The sequence below is a fragment of the Schistocerca cancellata genome, chromosome 1 (genome assembly GCF_023864275.1).
Source record: "Schistocerca cancellata isolate TAMUIC-IGC-003103 chromosome 1, iqSchCanc2.1, whole genome shotgun sequence".
NCBI classification, from domain to species: domain Eukaryota; kingdom Metazoa; phylum Arthropoda; class Insecta; order Orthoptera; family Acrididae; genus Schistocerca; species Schistocerca cancellata.
In genome coordinates this window covers 313,113,031-313,128,261 of record NC_064626.1, presented here as the reverse complement: position 1 = coordinate 313,128,261, position 15,231 = coordinate 313,113,031, and the positions used below count along the sequence as shown (strand labels likewise).

The 15,231-nt window shown below is 42.7% G+C and overlaps 1 pseudogene; it reads left to right on the top strand.

Annotated features, from left to right (window-relative positions):
- Positions 1-545: 545 nt before the first annotated feature.
- LOC126104943 (5S ribosomal RNA) lies at positions 546-663 on the top strand (annotated as a pseudogene).
- The last annotated feature ends 14,568 nt before the right edge of the window (positions 664-15,231 follow it).

Genomic DNA, 15,231 nt, shown 5'->3' with positions numbered 1-15,231 from the left:
TTACGTTAACTTCTTAAGAAGAAATTACTCGAGCAAAGGGCAGCGAGAACATAATATTTTTCATCTGGTGGCTCAAAAGGGCTGCTGTACACTACAAAACCCTCCCCAGGAGCATGCCTATGCAGCTAGTATTTGCTGCCAGCATGTAACACTCCTTCTGGCCTCAGTATAATAAAGAAAAACCTCCAAAACTGCATCACGTTTTGCTATCAGATAATGCTCTCTGATGATTTCACAAACAAAACTGTCCAGGGGTTCGTTTTAGAAGTCGTTACTCACACGGGTATTCTCCCGATCTTATGCCCCAAAATGGCTACCATTCTCGCTCGTTATCGAAAAACCATTACGAAAATACCTTTCCGGACGAAAATGCTTTTGAAACAGAGCTTATCGACATCTTTAACTAAGATTCTGTAGAATTATACACGTGTAAAATCGGTAAATACCTGTGCGTTGTCAGACTGTCGTAGATACCGTGAAAGAATAGTTTGTTGTGACACATTTCTTTATGATGTAAAATAATGGAAAACTCTATTATATTATGCGCCAACGGCCTTGCCGCAGCGGTAACACCGGTTCCCCTCAGATCACCGAAGTTAAGCGCTGTCGGGCTGGGCTAGAACTCGGATGGGTCAGCATCCGGTCTGCCGAGCGCTGTTGGCAAGCGGTGTGCACTCAGCCCTTGTGAGGCAAACTGAGGAGCTGCTTGATTGAGAAGTAGCGATTCGGTCTCTGAAACTGACATACGGCGGGGAGAGCGGTGTGCTGACCACGTGCCCCTCCATATCCGCATCCAGTGACGCCTGTGGGCTGAGGATGACAGGGCGGCCGGTCGGTACCGTTGGGCCTTCAGGGCCTGTTCGGGAGGAGTTTAGTTTAGTTTTTTTAATTATATTATGCACTGTACTAATAAAGTCTATTGTATTTAAAAATAAGGTATTTTTAACACGAACGATTCTATAATGGGTTGAATTAACAAGATATTACTGTAACTGGGCTTAGAAAAGGTCTGAGTTCACTTGCTGTCCCGTGTCACTCTCTAGTAGAACATGAACCGTGAATTTACTTTCAAAACCTTTTCTTAAGAATTTACCTGATTTACTACCGATTCATCAAGAACATTAACACATTTAAGCACACTACGCGAGCGTGGAAGAAGTTGCCAGTGGGTAACTGATGAAAACAAATTAAATTTCGTTCAACAAATGGAAATTTTATTCCTGAAAGCTCCTTTTTCTTAAACAGATTTAAAATTATAATAAGAAAGCACCCTCAAAGTATCAAGTTTCAATTTTATTCAGAGGCAGAAAGAACAAATATTGACAGTATGAGCTTTCGGGCTGAGAACCTTGCCGCTGCCTTTTCACACGGCCGTAGTCACGACCGCTCACAAGAAACTCTGAAAGACTACAGTGGTGCAAATCTACAACAAACCAGATTACTTTAAACTAAAAATTTTAACAACTCACGCAAGCACATAAACTATGAAACACTAACATCAAAAAATTAACTTACCAGCGAAGGTGCAACTTCGTTTAAAAAAAAAAACTCGAACGGTGGAAGGGTGGCAACTTTATATATTAAAATGACCTTTTAAATAAAAAAACATGAAATGCAGTCTTACATAAATGTACAAACATGCTTTACATTACACACATACCGCTTCTGAAGATGATAGGCAAGATAAAAACATATTTCAGGAATTCGGCCGTTACACTTCAAGCAATAAATTCGTTAACACCGAATCCGACAAACATGACAGGGGCAGCTATTAACGTATGGCAGATTGACAGGGAGATTACTGAACAACCCAAACCGCAGGTTGCTCTAACCCGCCCCTACTCCACAAGGCAAAAACGGACCACCCAATTCATAAATAACCACATTCCCGCGGATGGGCAAACGGAGAAGAATGGTGGGACGATTCCAAAACAAAGCGGCTGGTGATCTCACCAAGAAAACAAGTAGAATTTAACAAGTAAATGAAACAACATATCTCCAACCACTTAACTGCTAATAACTGCGATTTCTGGCGAAGACCTGACGCAGCACCCCCAACGCTCTCCCGAACCGTCCGCTGCCAACCGCTTCAACGGACGCAGAAAGGCGCGCCGATCTCCTGTCTCACGGCGTCGCAGCTCGCACCGGCCAGCCCGATGTCGTGGGTTGACTCCTGTTGCTCTCGTGTCGACCACGAAGCCACTACCCCTCGCTATACGGCGCGGCCCACTGGACTCACATGGGGAACTCACATGCGCAGACGCTCAAGGCGGACAAGTCATCTTATGTCTCAGTGCGCGATCGACCAACCGATCGATCCAACCGCCAATGACCGTTGCCCGAGCAACTCAAGCAGACTGGCGGCCTAACGCGCAGACTCAGATGCAGGAACTCAGCCCCGACCGGGCGATCACTAGCTGAGTTCTGTTACTGGCGAAGTGGCAAGACTCTCATTCTGCCGGCTTTAAAGTTTGATCCAAACGACAGACATACTAGCACTCCGAACGACAGACAGACACTAACTGCCGCACAAATGCGAACGAGAGACAGACGAGCAACTGGTGACGAGTGACTGACCCAGACTCACTCCGACTGACCAACTGCCGAGCTGATAGCGCCCCTTAAATGGATGTGAACAGCCAACGTTTCCCCTTTGTACCAGAGGGAGACACCAAAGCTGCGATTGCCACAGCGGCGCCACCGCCAGAAGCGGAGGACGACTGCTTCACACAACGTGCTGCGGCGCGCTCTTCAAAACAGCAATTTTTACCACGGCTCAGTATAGACTTCATAAATAAAGTAAATGATATTTCCTTATTGCTTTTCGATCTGGTTACCTATAGCTGTCACGAAACTGACAAAAAATCTGGCCTTCAGCGAGATTGGAAATGCGGGACAAAACAGACTTTACTTCAGAGACGACCAAGTTAACTCGAAACTAACGACGAGCTGCTTAATTCATCTCTCATTTTTCGCCCTAGTGCTAGTTGTGACAGCAAAATCGTAACGTGAAGGACAAGACTGGTTGCAATTTCCATGTGAAACGACTTTAGTGGACTCAAAATCATGAAGTGATAACTTTATTTCACACTTTATGTCCAAATAACTCAGGTTATTCAATGAAAATTATACGAATAGATCAAGTGAATATAGCGGGATAGTTCTGTGCCATCCAGGAAGTGACTCGTCTTTCACGGAGTTGTCAAAGATATCCTGCAATATTGACAAGATTCATTAATACTGCTAGCAGGGAGAACGACAATCGATTTGTTCTTTGAGATGGCTGAGAAGTGACAACAGATTCTGTTTCAAGAATGCGGCTCCAGAGGGTCACAGTACCTAGAGGCTTATACGTCAGAATACCAAAAGGTTTATTTGCGTTTTCATAATTAGGTTTAGGGGCTAGAGGGTCGAACACTCTAATGCACTGACTGCAAACTAACCATCATACTTCAATAAGTGTCACCATAATGTTTTTTTATCTGTCTTAAGCGCACTGACAAGTTCATCACCAAACGTGACTCACATTTCTTCAGAATCTGTATTGATACTGTCAGCGTCCTTTTTTTAAGTTATGGACTTACAAATATTTTTCTTGAGGTCGCTATCATTGCCACTGCTTCCAAAAGAGAGGAATGAATCGACGACACAGCACTGGTCTGCAAGACTAGAACATAAACGGCGGGACTTATTAAGCTATTAAAGAAACATTCCAGTCGAGGAAGGCAACTGTGCAGAAAACCAAACGCAATGCGAGGAAATGTAGGCCGAAAATGCCGGTGCTGCAACTAGTGAGGCATCAAGCGCGTGAAAATTCATTCCTGTAGTACAGGCAAAGGTAGAATGGAGCAGGTTCCCCACAACATAAACGAAACATTATCGTTTACTAGTGAAACAACTTTCTTGCAGCGTGAATTAAACATTTGAGGGTATAAGACAAGTAAATGCGTAAAGAATAACTTTTAATTTCAACTCATGGATAATTTGGTTTATGAAACCATTGGAGTGTATTACCTTATAGCAGTAACATGTGATGCAGTTTTGTAGTTCTTTCTTTACACTGTTACAAAAGGTTTGTTAGTTGTTGGCAACAAATGCCACCTGTGATAAGTATATTACTTGGGAGGGGTTCATAGAGCACAACACGGTTTTTGAGCTACCGAAACAAAATATTATGTTGAGACTGCCCTTTGTTCGAATATATGCCTTGTGTTAGGACACAGCTAATAATTTCATCTTGAGACGTTAACATGAGAGCATCATAACTCATCATAACTAGTAACAATATTGCATAAGAATTATCTATTAATGAAATGATGATGTTCCAGTGAAAACGCAGCATTAATCAGTAATTTGACGTTTGTTGCATTAATTTGAGCATGAAGAACTCCTACTATCGACTGTTCTGATCTTGACACAGACACAAGCTGTATGACAGAACAGTTCATGGAGTTTTTGCTATTACAGGTGGGATCGACAGTGAAGAGTGAGGTTCCATCAAACATCATTGGCAAACACACGAAATACAATTTAAAAGAATAAGACACCGAGGGATTTTGAGCTCACGACTTTCTATCTGCATGTTGTGACATGTGAAAATGGTTAAAATGGCTCTGAGCACTATGGAAGTTAACATCTGAGGTCATCAGTCCCCTAGAACGTAGAACTACTTAAACCTAAATAAGCTAAGCACATCACACACATCCATGCCCGAGGCAGGATTCGAATCTGCGACTGTAGCGGTGACGCGGTTGCAGACTGAAGCACCTCGAACCGCTCGGCCACACCGGCCGGCTGTGACATTTACCACGTGCTCATTTTTTGAAGGTTTAACCGTAAAGCTGGCCCCCTGCCACCGCACAACGACCTACCTACGGTTGCCTACAAGTTCCCAAACATTTCAGTGATGATTATCAATTCATCAAGATAAGGATAGCCACACTCGAATTTAAGCTCAGAAAAAAACTGTCCAATATACTAGACAGAGCCACTGCTTCGTATACAACCCAATGGCACTAATATGTCCATACAGCGCTGTGACTGGCTTATTGGTAGTCTCCTCAGTTAGCGGAAGTCAACAGGCATCATTTAGGTCAAAGGTGGTAAACACGACTGCAAATCAGGAAGGGCTATAGACAGAAGAGCTTTCTTCTTATTCAGGGCCATTAATCGACAATCGATCTCAACTTGCCCCGTAGTTTAGGCACCAAAAATATAGGAGAGGGATTTGGATGGTCTAAGAACGCCGTAACATTACATCTCACCTGGTGTCCCTTTTAAAAGTCTCATGTTAGGCAGGGACAATCTGTATAGCCGATACCTTACAAGAAAAATTGTCCCTTGATTCAATTTTATATTCTTCCTCCACTGACCTGTCAGTAAGTACATCCCTAAATTTTCACAGAAATCCATCATATGTTTCCTCTGTTCAGCTGATAAATGTTCAACATCATAAGACAGAATGTATGGACTGAATTAGTAACTTGGTTTTGACACTCTGACTTTCCATTCCCCACATGCTCACACAACTTAATGACTGAATTAATTTGGCTCCCACCGAGGAACTAGCCCAACCTTATGGTTGATATCCAAACTATAATATCTGATAAATTACACGCCACCTCAACTGGGAACTCCCAAGTAAAGCCGCCAAGTCGAATCTTAACTTTAATAGTTCCCATAATGTGATCTCTGAGGGACTGCTCAGCTTGAAAGTCTCAGCCTCACCTAACAATCCATGATTTTACGCCACTTACGGCAGGTGGACACCTAATCTTCACCTATCAAAGACACAGAACTTCTAGTATCGAGAAGACCACAAACGGGCTCCTCATTAATAGTCGAACATACAGATGGGGTTCAACTCCAGGAATAGCAATAATCCTTCTGCAAATGGGCCATCTTTCTGATCCCCCCCTTAATGTACCCGCAGCTGCCATTTAAACGTCCCTGTCTTGTACAATTACTTGCTTTGTGCCCACACTCTTCACGCTTAAAACGTTTTGTTACACAGACAGCCGCAAATCTGGGTTTTTTTGGTCAGCACTCCCTGCGGCCGACATATGAAACACCAGAACAGCCCTTGTCGATTAGCTCATGTAGAACACGAGCGCTCAGTTAATTTCGACAAATTAGCTCCTTAAATTCATTAAAAGACAGTTTCCACGGCATGGCCTCAGAATTTCTGCTCCAACCGCCCGTCCGCCATGGTGCCCCACAATTTATGACAATGTTAGCCCAAATAATTCCCCTAGATCCTACAATTAATCAAAAAGTTGAAAGGCTCTCTGCACTTCCATAGAATCTCCCGACAATGAACTACTATCCCTCAACATTCCCGCTAATGGGTTGGTTAACTTGACAGATAGGTCAGCCATAGGTATAGAAGGGGATCCACGAGGCATCTGTTCGATGTGTTGACTTAAGAGTGTGCTTAATTAACTTCGGATAGTTTCGCCCACCCCAGCTAACATACTCTGGATTCATACCAGTAAATTATCCTGCTGTTCAACCTGTAATTTACGCACAAATTCTGAGCCCTATTAACATACTGACTAACGTGGGATTTAATGCTATTAACCTCACACTTTTATTTCAAAAGCTTAAAAGAAGAAACAAAGTTCAATGGCTAGTCAAACACATGTGCATTTCTTATTTCCTTTGCAGATTCTGAATTTATAATGATAGTCAAATTCCTGTCCCATGGATAACAGATGTTACGAAAGTGGTGTGATATGCTTTCCTCAATGGTAGAAATAACCATACTGGAGGTGCAACCACAATGCAGATGTATATGTGGAGACGCGAGGCAGATATGTGGTTCCTGAAGAGGGGCAGTAACTTTCAATAATTGTAAAGGAAACATTCTGGAATATTTGATTGATCAAGGCTAGTAATGTCAGCCTACATGTCTTTCCTGTGCTGGGACTGTAAATGACCGAAAGCAAGGGGGAACTACAGCTGTTGATTTTCCAAAGACATATTTCTCTGCTGTACACTCAAACTATGATGGCATCCTCTTGGGCAAAATATTCCAGAAATAAAATAGTCACCCATTTGGAACCTTGGGCGGTGGCTACACAGCATAATGTCGTCATCAGGAAAAACCAAACTGGGATTATAAGGGTCGGAATGTGTGAGGCCTTAATTGGGTTGAGATAGAAGATGTATGTACTGGGAATTAGTAAAGTTTGGTGCAGGATTAACAAGACTTCTGGTCATGTCAGTCCAGAGCCATAAATACAAAATCAAAGAGAGGTAGTGCAGGAATAGCTCTAGTAATATATGAAAAAATAGAAATGCAGGTAAGCTACTATGAGCAGCATAATGAATGCATTACCGTAGCCAAGACAGACACAAAACCAACACTGTAGAACAAATTTATATACCAATTAGGTCCGCAAATGATGAATAGATTGTAATAACGTAGATGAGAGAAAAGAAATTATTCATATAAGCAAGAGGTAAATTTAGTTTTAACAGGTGACTGGAATTTTGTCATAACAAGAGGAAAAACAATAGAAAAAATGTGGACTGAGTGAAAGAAATGAAAGAGGATCCCGCCTGTTAGAATTTTGCACAGAGCATAATTTAATCATAGCTTACACTTGGTTTAAGAATGATGAAAGAAGTCTCTGTTCGCACAAGAAACCTGGTGACGCTGGACTCTTTCAGACACATGAAATGAAGGTAATACAGAAATTCTGGAACTATATTTTAAATTGTGAGACATTTCCAGGAGAAGATGTGGACTCCGACCACAAATTATTTGTTACCGGCTGTACATTAAAACTGAAGAATATGCAGAAGTTACGAAATTCAGGATACAGGACCTGGATAAGTCGAAAGAACCAGAAGTTGTTGAGAGTTTCAAAGGAGGCATTAGGTAGTGATTCACTGAAAGAAGGGAAAGGGGTACAGTAGAAGACGAATGTTTAGCTTTGAGAGATGAAATAGTGACTATAGGACAGCATCAAACAGGTAGAGAGACAAGCCCTAGTGGGCATCCTTGATATCTCAAGAGATACTGAATTTTGTTTTGTTCTACAATATTGCTTTTATTGTAATATTGTAGAACAAAAGTAAAATGGTGCTTTTCATTTATTATTATAATGTTGTTCTACCAAGAACCGACGGAAGATTCTGTTAATATGATACTCAATTTATTTGATAAAGGGAGAAAACATAAAAATACAGCAGATGAAGCAGAGAAAAGGGAATACAAACGTCTAAAAAATGACATTGACAGGAAGTGCATATTGGCTAGAAGCCACATGTAAGTTTATAGAAGCATAGGGCAAGATAGGTATGCCTACAGGAAAACTAAAGAAGTGTATTTATAAAAGAGAAGGAACTGTGTGAATACCAAGAGCTGAGTTGGAAACCAGTTCTAAAAAAGGGAAGCTGAAAGATGGAAGGAATATATAGAGGGTTTATACAAGGAAATGGACTACAAAGCAATGTTATAGAAGAGGGAGAAGAAGTTGAGGATGAGATGGGAGATATCATACAGCAAGAAGAATTTCACAGAGCATAGAAAGACGTAAGTTTAAGCAAGGCCCTGGGAGAAAACAACATTGAGTCAGAACTACTGATAGCCTTCGGAGAACCAGCTATGACAAAGCTCTTCCATCTAGTATGCAAGATTTGTAAGACAGGCGAGATACGCTCAGACTTCAAGAAGAATATGATTCTAAAGAAAGTAGAGGCAGACAGATGTGAATATCACCGTCCTATCAGTTTAATAAGTCATGGCTGCAAAATACTGATGTGAATTACTCACACAAGAATGGAAGAAATGGTAGAAGCCAACCTCGGGGAACATCAGTTTGGGTTCCAAAGAAATGTGGCAACACGAGAGGCTGTACTGACCTACGATATATGTTAGAAAATATGTTAAGGAAACGCAAACCTACGTTTACGGCATTGGTAGGGTTGGAGAAAGCTATTGATGATTTTAACTGGAAGGCACTCTTTAAATAAATTTCTGATGGCAACGGGAGTAAAATACAGGGAGCGAAATGTTATATACACCTCGCGTAGGAAAGAAGGCCGCAGTTATAAAAGTTGAAGTGCATAACAACAGGGATTAGACAGGATTACAACCTATCCCCATTGTTATTAATATGTACATTTAGCAAGTTGTGAAGGGAAATAAGTAGAAACTTGTAAATGGAATTAGAGTCCAGGGAGAAGAAATGGTAACTATGCGGTTTACAGGAGACATTGTAATTCTATCAAAGACGGAAAAAGGTCTGTAAGTGCAAATAAACGGAATCGACAATGTATTTAATGGAGGATATAAGACAAACATTAACAACGGCTTAACAAGGTTAATAGAATGTAGTAGAATTAAATCCGGTGATGCCGAGGGAATGAGATTATCAGGCGAAAGTAGTAGATGAGGTTTGATATCTAGCAGTAAAATACCGCGTGATGGTCGACGTAGAGAGGATATTAAATGTAAAATTGGAATGGCAAGATATGCATTTCTGAAGAAGACAAATTTGTTGCCATCAGATATCAATTTAAGTAATGGTAGTCTTTCCGAAATCTATTTATGTGGAGTAGTCTTATATAGAAATGAAATGTGAGCAGTAAGTATTTCAGACGAAACGAGTATGGAAGCTATTGAAATGTGGTGCTATAGAAGAATGATGAAGGTTGAATGGGTAGATCACTTAATTAATGAGGTGGTGCTGAATACAACTGGGAAGAAAAGAAATTTGCAGCGTAACTTGAGCAAAAGGAGGGATCGGTTGACAGGACACATTATGAGGCATTTAGGAATCGTCCGTTTTGTATTCGGAGGAAGTATATGGGCAAAAATTACAGAAGGAGACCCAGAGACGAGTAAAGCATGCAGGTTCATATGGATGTGGGTGCAGTAGTTATTCCGAGACGATAGCGCTTACACAGGACACAGAGCTACACCAAACCGGTCTTGAACTAAAGACCACAATAACAACACAAGACTGAATTTGAACAATCAGCTGACCACCTGCCTTCCGATTCCAGACTGTTGATTGGTGTTTATGTCTAAATGATAGATATCAATCCACACAGTTCAAGAAGATTCACACGTGAGCAAATTTTATTCATTTCACGGATTCTGAATTTATAAAAGACTACATTCTGGTCATCAGCCGATCATGTGTCACTAATACAGCCATTACTGAGATACTGTAATAATGGCATCTAGAGTTTGTTTCAAAGTAAATGAGATGGTCATGTTTATCTGTAGGAAACTTCCTTTGGATACTGACTTCAAAAATTTTTGCCACTTTACGGGTTGGTCATCAGACCCAACAGCCCTTAGATGCCTGGAACACTCCCTCGCACTCTATCTCTCGTCGAGTAGGTAACCAGCAAGACCAAAGTGGTTGGGATCCAGCATGTTTCTAGCATGCACTCTCCTTGCCTTTTGATTCTCGGATCGTCACACAAAGAACCGTGTTTTTATTTTATCTGTTGTGTTCCTGACACTTCCCGAGCAGTTGTTCGTTAAGGGATTATTCTAAAAGGAACTGTCTTCATTGATGAGCCCTGTTTCGAACTGAGCCTTGATGACCAGCGAAGACTTGTCTGGAAAGGCCCCAGGCAGCGATTACATAGCAACCAAATGATCATTATCATCTTCATTCCGATAAAAAATCCAGTGTATCTACAATTTATGCACTGATTTTTAAGTTTTTCACACTGTTTCAAAATAATGAATAAAACGAGTAAATCAAATCACGGACGTGGGATGAGATGACAAAGGAAAATTGCACACAATCCTACAAGAAAACTGCGATGTATGCCTACGGATAAAAGGTGCTTTAAATTGTATACCTTACGTGTTTTGTGCACTTGTTCAGCAGAAGAGATATGTTTCACAGTAGCGGAGATAAACATTGCTTGTACCTCTTAGATTATGACTGTTAGAACCCGAGATGTTATATTGTTTTTATTTACTCTTGTGTAGGATTCTGCCCTATAATCGTCTACATATTAATGTCGATGAATAAACTAATGAATGAATGCCTAATACATTTTGAGATAACTAATCATATCTATAATTCTTGAGCGCTTCCCCAAATCTATACACACAGAAATACCCGAGAACTGTATAGAACATGAACTTTGAATACATCCTGAATTGTAGGGGGCTGCCTTATGCGAGTGAAATTAATGAAACATCGAAGAACTGAGCACTGCTCACGACGTAGGTTTCCCTGTCCCCCATATGCGCACGAGTAATTAGAAAATTTCTATCCTAGTTACCCAATGAACCTCACTAACATATTTCTTATAATTTATTTCATTGAGCTGATTCGTATGTTTGGTGTGTAATTCGTCCGACAGGCCTACAGCGAGGTAAACATGACGCGCTTGAGAGAGAATGTGACCCTGATGAGGAGAGGAGAGATATGGAAGTCCAAGTAAAACTCACACAAGAGCAACGTCCACCTTTGATGGTCAAAGATGGCAAACATCTACTGCCAGCACCGAACGGTTTTTTGTGGCCTGGTATTATCTGTGAGGTACACGTAGGCACGTTCACAGACACCAGTGTGAATCAGTATCATTACTTAGAATGACGACATAGATTATATAAATTCTCGCCTTCAGCGCTCGTACTGTCTCCGAAGCCCACAACCTTTGCCGTGTACTCACCTCTGAGTTATTAATACTACAGGCTTTAGATTTTGGAACACGAGTCCCAATTTCTTTAACCATACCTTTCCTGATAATACACTCCTGGAAATGGAAAAAAGAACACATTGACACCGGTGTGTCAGACCCACCATACTTGCTCCGGACACTGCGAGAGGGCTGTACAAGCAATGATCACACGCACGGCACAGCGGACACACCAGGAACCGCGGTGTTGGCCGTCGAATGGCGCTAGCTGCGCAGCATTTGTGCACCGCCGCCGTCAGTGTCAGCCAGTTTGCCGTGGCATACGGAGCTCCATCGCAGTCTTTAACACTGGTAGCATGCCGCGACAGCGTGGACGTGAACCGTATGTGCAGTTGACGGACTTTGAGCGAGGGCGTATAGTGGGCATGCGGGAGGCCGGGTGGACGTACCGCCGAATTGCTCAACACGTGGGGCGTGAGGTCTCCACAGTACATCGATGTTGTCGCCAGTGGTCGGCGGAAGGTGCACGTGCCCGTCGACCTGGGACCGGACCGCAGCGACGCACGGATGCACGCCAAGACCGTAGGATCCTACGCAGTGCCGTAGGGGACCGCACCGCCACTTCCCAGCAAATTAGGGACACTGTTGCTCCTGGGGTATCGGCGAGGACCATTCGCAACCGTCTCCATGAAGCTGGGCTACGGTCCCGCACACCGTTAGGCCGTCTTCCGCTCACGCCCCAACATCGTGCAGCCCGCCTCCAGTGGTGTCGCGACAGGCGTGAATGGAGGGACGAATGGAGACGTGTCGTCTTCAGCGATGAGAGTCGCTTCTGCCTTGGTGCCAATGATGGTCGTATGCGTGTTTGGCGCCGTGCAGGTGAGCGCCACAATCAGGACTGCATACGACCGAGGCACACAGGGCCAACACCCGGCATCATGGTGTGGGGAGCGATCTCCTTCACTGGCCGTACACCACTGGTGATCGTCGAGGGGACACTGAATAGTGCATGGTACATCCAAATCGTCATCGAACCCATCGTTCTACCATTCCTAGACCGGCAAGGGAACTTGCTGTTCCAACAGGACAATGCACGTCCGCATGTATCCCGTGCCACCCAACGTGCTCTAGAAGGTGTAAGTCAACTACCCTGGCCAGCAAGATCTCCGGATCTGTCCCCCATTGAGCATGTTTGGGACTGGATGAAGCGTCGTCCCACGCGGTTTGCACGTCCAGCACGAACGCTGGTCCAACTGAGGCGCCAGGTGGAAATGGCATGGCAAGCCGTTCCACAGGACTACATCGAGCATCTCTACGATCGTCTCCATGGGAGAATAGCAGCCTGCATTGCTGCGAAAGGTGGATATACACTGTACTAGTGCCGACATTGTGCATGCTCTGTTGCCTGTGTCTATGTGCCTGTGGTTCTGTCAGTGTGATCATGTGATGTATCTGACCCCAGGAATGTGTCAATAAAGTTTCCCCTTCCTGGGACAATGAATTCACGGTGTTCTTATTTCAATTTCCAGGAGTGTATATTCTCTACTGTTCACTCAGGTTTTACGAACCCCGAGATGATTATTGACCAGACGCTCATGGCCATATTTGAAAATCTTTTGATTTGAATCAAGAAGTAAGACAGTTTTAGTGCTCCAGTCTCCCTTACTAGCACAACAAAGGCCATTACTTCTTAAATAGTTTTAACAGATTTATCCCCCTTCAACGTATTCACTATAAGGTTTAATTCCAACGCTATTGTAGGTCTACAGTCTTAAATAAAGTTGGCAGATCTGTTAATACGTCGTTCACATGCTCGAATAGCTGCTGTTCTATAATATTTCGTTGCTCCATTACCTGTACCTGATTTTCTTGTCCATACATTTGGTTCAAACTATTAGCTCAAAGATTCTCGTACCCCGTATGTGCTACACTTTAAACTAAAGCGCCGAGTTTCTAACTGCCATAAGGCATTTTGGCCAGTAGGCCTGTGTTGTCCCAATATCCATGCAAGCTCCTGATTGTGCCCCACAAAAGAAACCGGTGTTCTGAATACATAGTAAGATTTTGATCTCAGGGTGTAGGACATGTGGCGTCTGCCCAATAGACACTCCTGAAACAATATAGCAGACAATTCTAACGTCATTTGGACTCCGTATTCATCTGAGAAACGTGGGATGACGAAAACGGGTGCACTTTCCAAAGCAGTTGCTGAGGTTCACTTCATTCAAATTGTCTGCCCTTTCTCTTAGATCATCTAATCATCAAATAACCGAGTGAAATTCGGTACGAACTTACGACAAAAGTAGACCATCTCTATAAATCTCGCTATACCCACATTCTTAACCGAAGATTAAGCATATATTGCTTCAGTGCGAGACTAACGACATTCGATGAAACGACATAACCAAAGAGGACATATCTGGTTGTGCAAATGTAACTCTGGAGGTTTGGCTGTCAGGTTCACATCACTTAGCTGCATCGTAACATCCCCGATATGGTCTTCAAACACTTGACTGTCTTCTACTGCAAAACACTATGTGCAACAATGAGATTTAAACCATGTACTTTGAAACACTTGTGCCTGCACCAGACTGTAGTATTTCGTCAGCTCTGCCACGTATCCGTGCCTATCCCGCTCCACAGAGCGGGCCAGCCGCCGTTCTGTAATGAGGTGCGGACATCCTCCACCTTGTGGCCTACACGTTATTTCACCGTCCTTCAACCACTTTACAAAGTTGCCCAAACAGTAGCAAACAAATGCCGAACTAGCTTTGCTGGGTCCGATGCACATATTCCCAGGCTTCAGGTAATAACAACCCCTCATTTGTGTAAATCGCTTATATCTGTGCATGTGCGTTAGCTGCAGGGAAAATTAGTTAGCTACCTATGCGGGTTCCTCTCAAGAGCTGCTAAACATGATCTACTTAACATGGCTCAATTACAGGCCACTGAAACAAGAAAGAAATAACACATGTATATGTGATTGTGGTTGTATTTGCTGGGTGTCGAAGCAACCCTCCGCTGTAATGCGTGTATATAAAATATACTGTCACGACTGAATATCACGCAAGTCATCCAAATGAATGCACTTGGAGATCCCTTCTCTGTGCGACGACGGACAGTAATTAACGATCTTCTGTGTACTGAAGTAGTAAGAAACTAGTTGTGTCAAGCGTCATGATAGCGAAAATGTCTTCCTACCTAGCGTCTTCAAACTATGTTCTGGTCCCAGCACAGAGGCAGCGCGTAGATCGCAAGATTTCCACTCTTGCTGCGAGGCTGTAACAGACTCTTTAACTGGCTGAATTTACTCCTAATAAAATGAAAATCCAGAAGTTAGTTTGAGTGCCATCGGCTTTTAATATCATTTTCGTCAGATTCAACCGAAAACTGTTCACAGGTATTTTATGGTAACAAATGTACACTTACAAAAGTGACACACGAAGTAATTAATCGCCAACAAAATTCAAAAAATTAGTCCTTCTACACTAATTAACATTATAAAACTTGTTATACGTGTTACACAAAACAAATTACACGTCCCCAACAAAGTTAATTTGCTTTGCTCGGAGGGTCATGATTACGTATGCGCATTGAAATCTGATC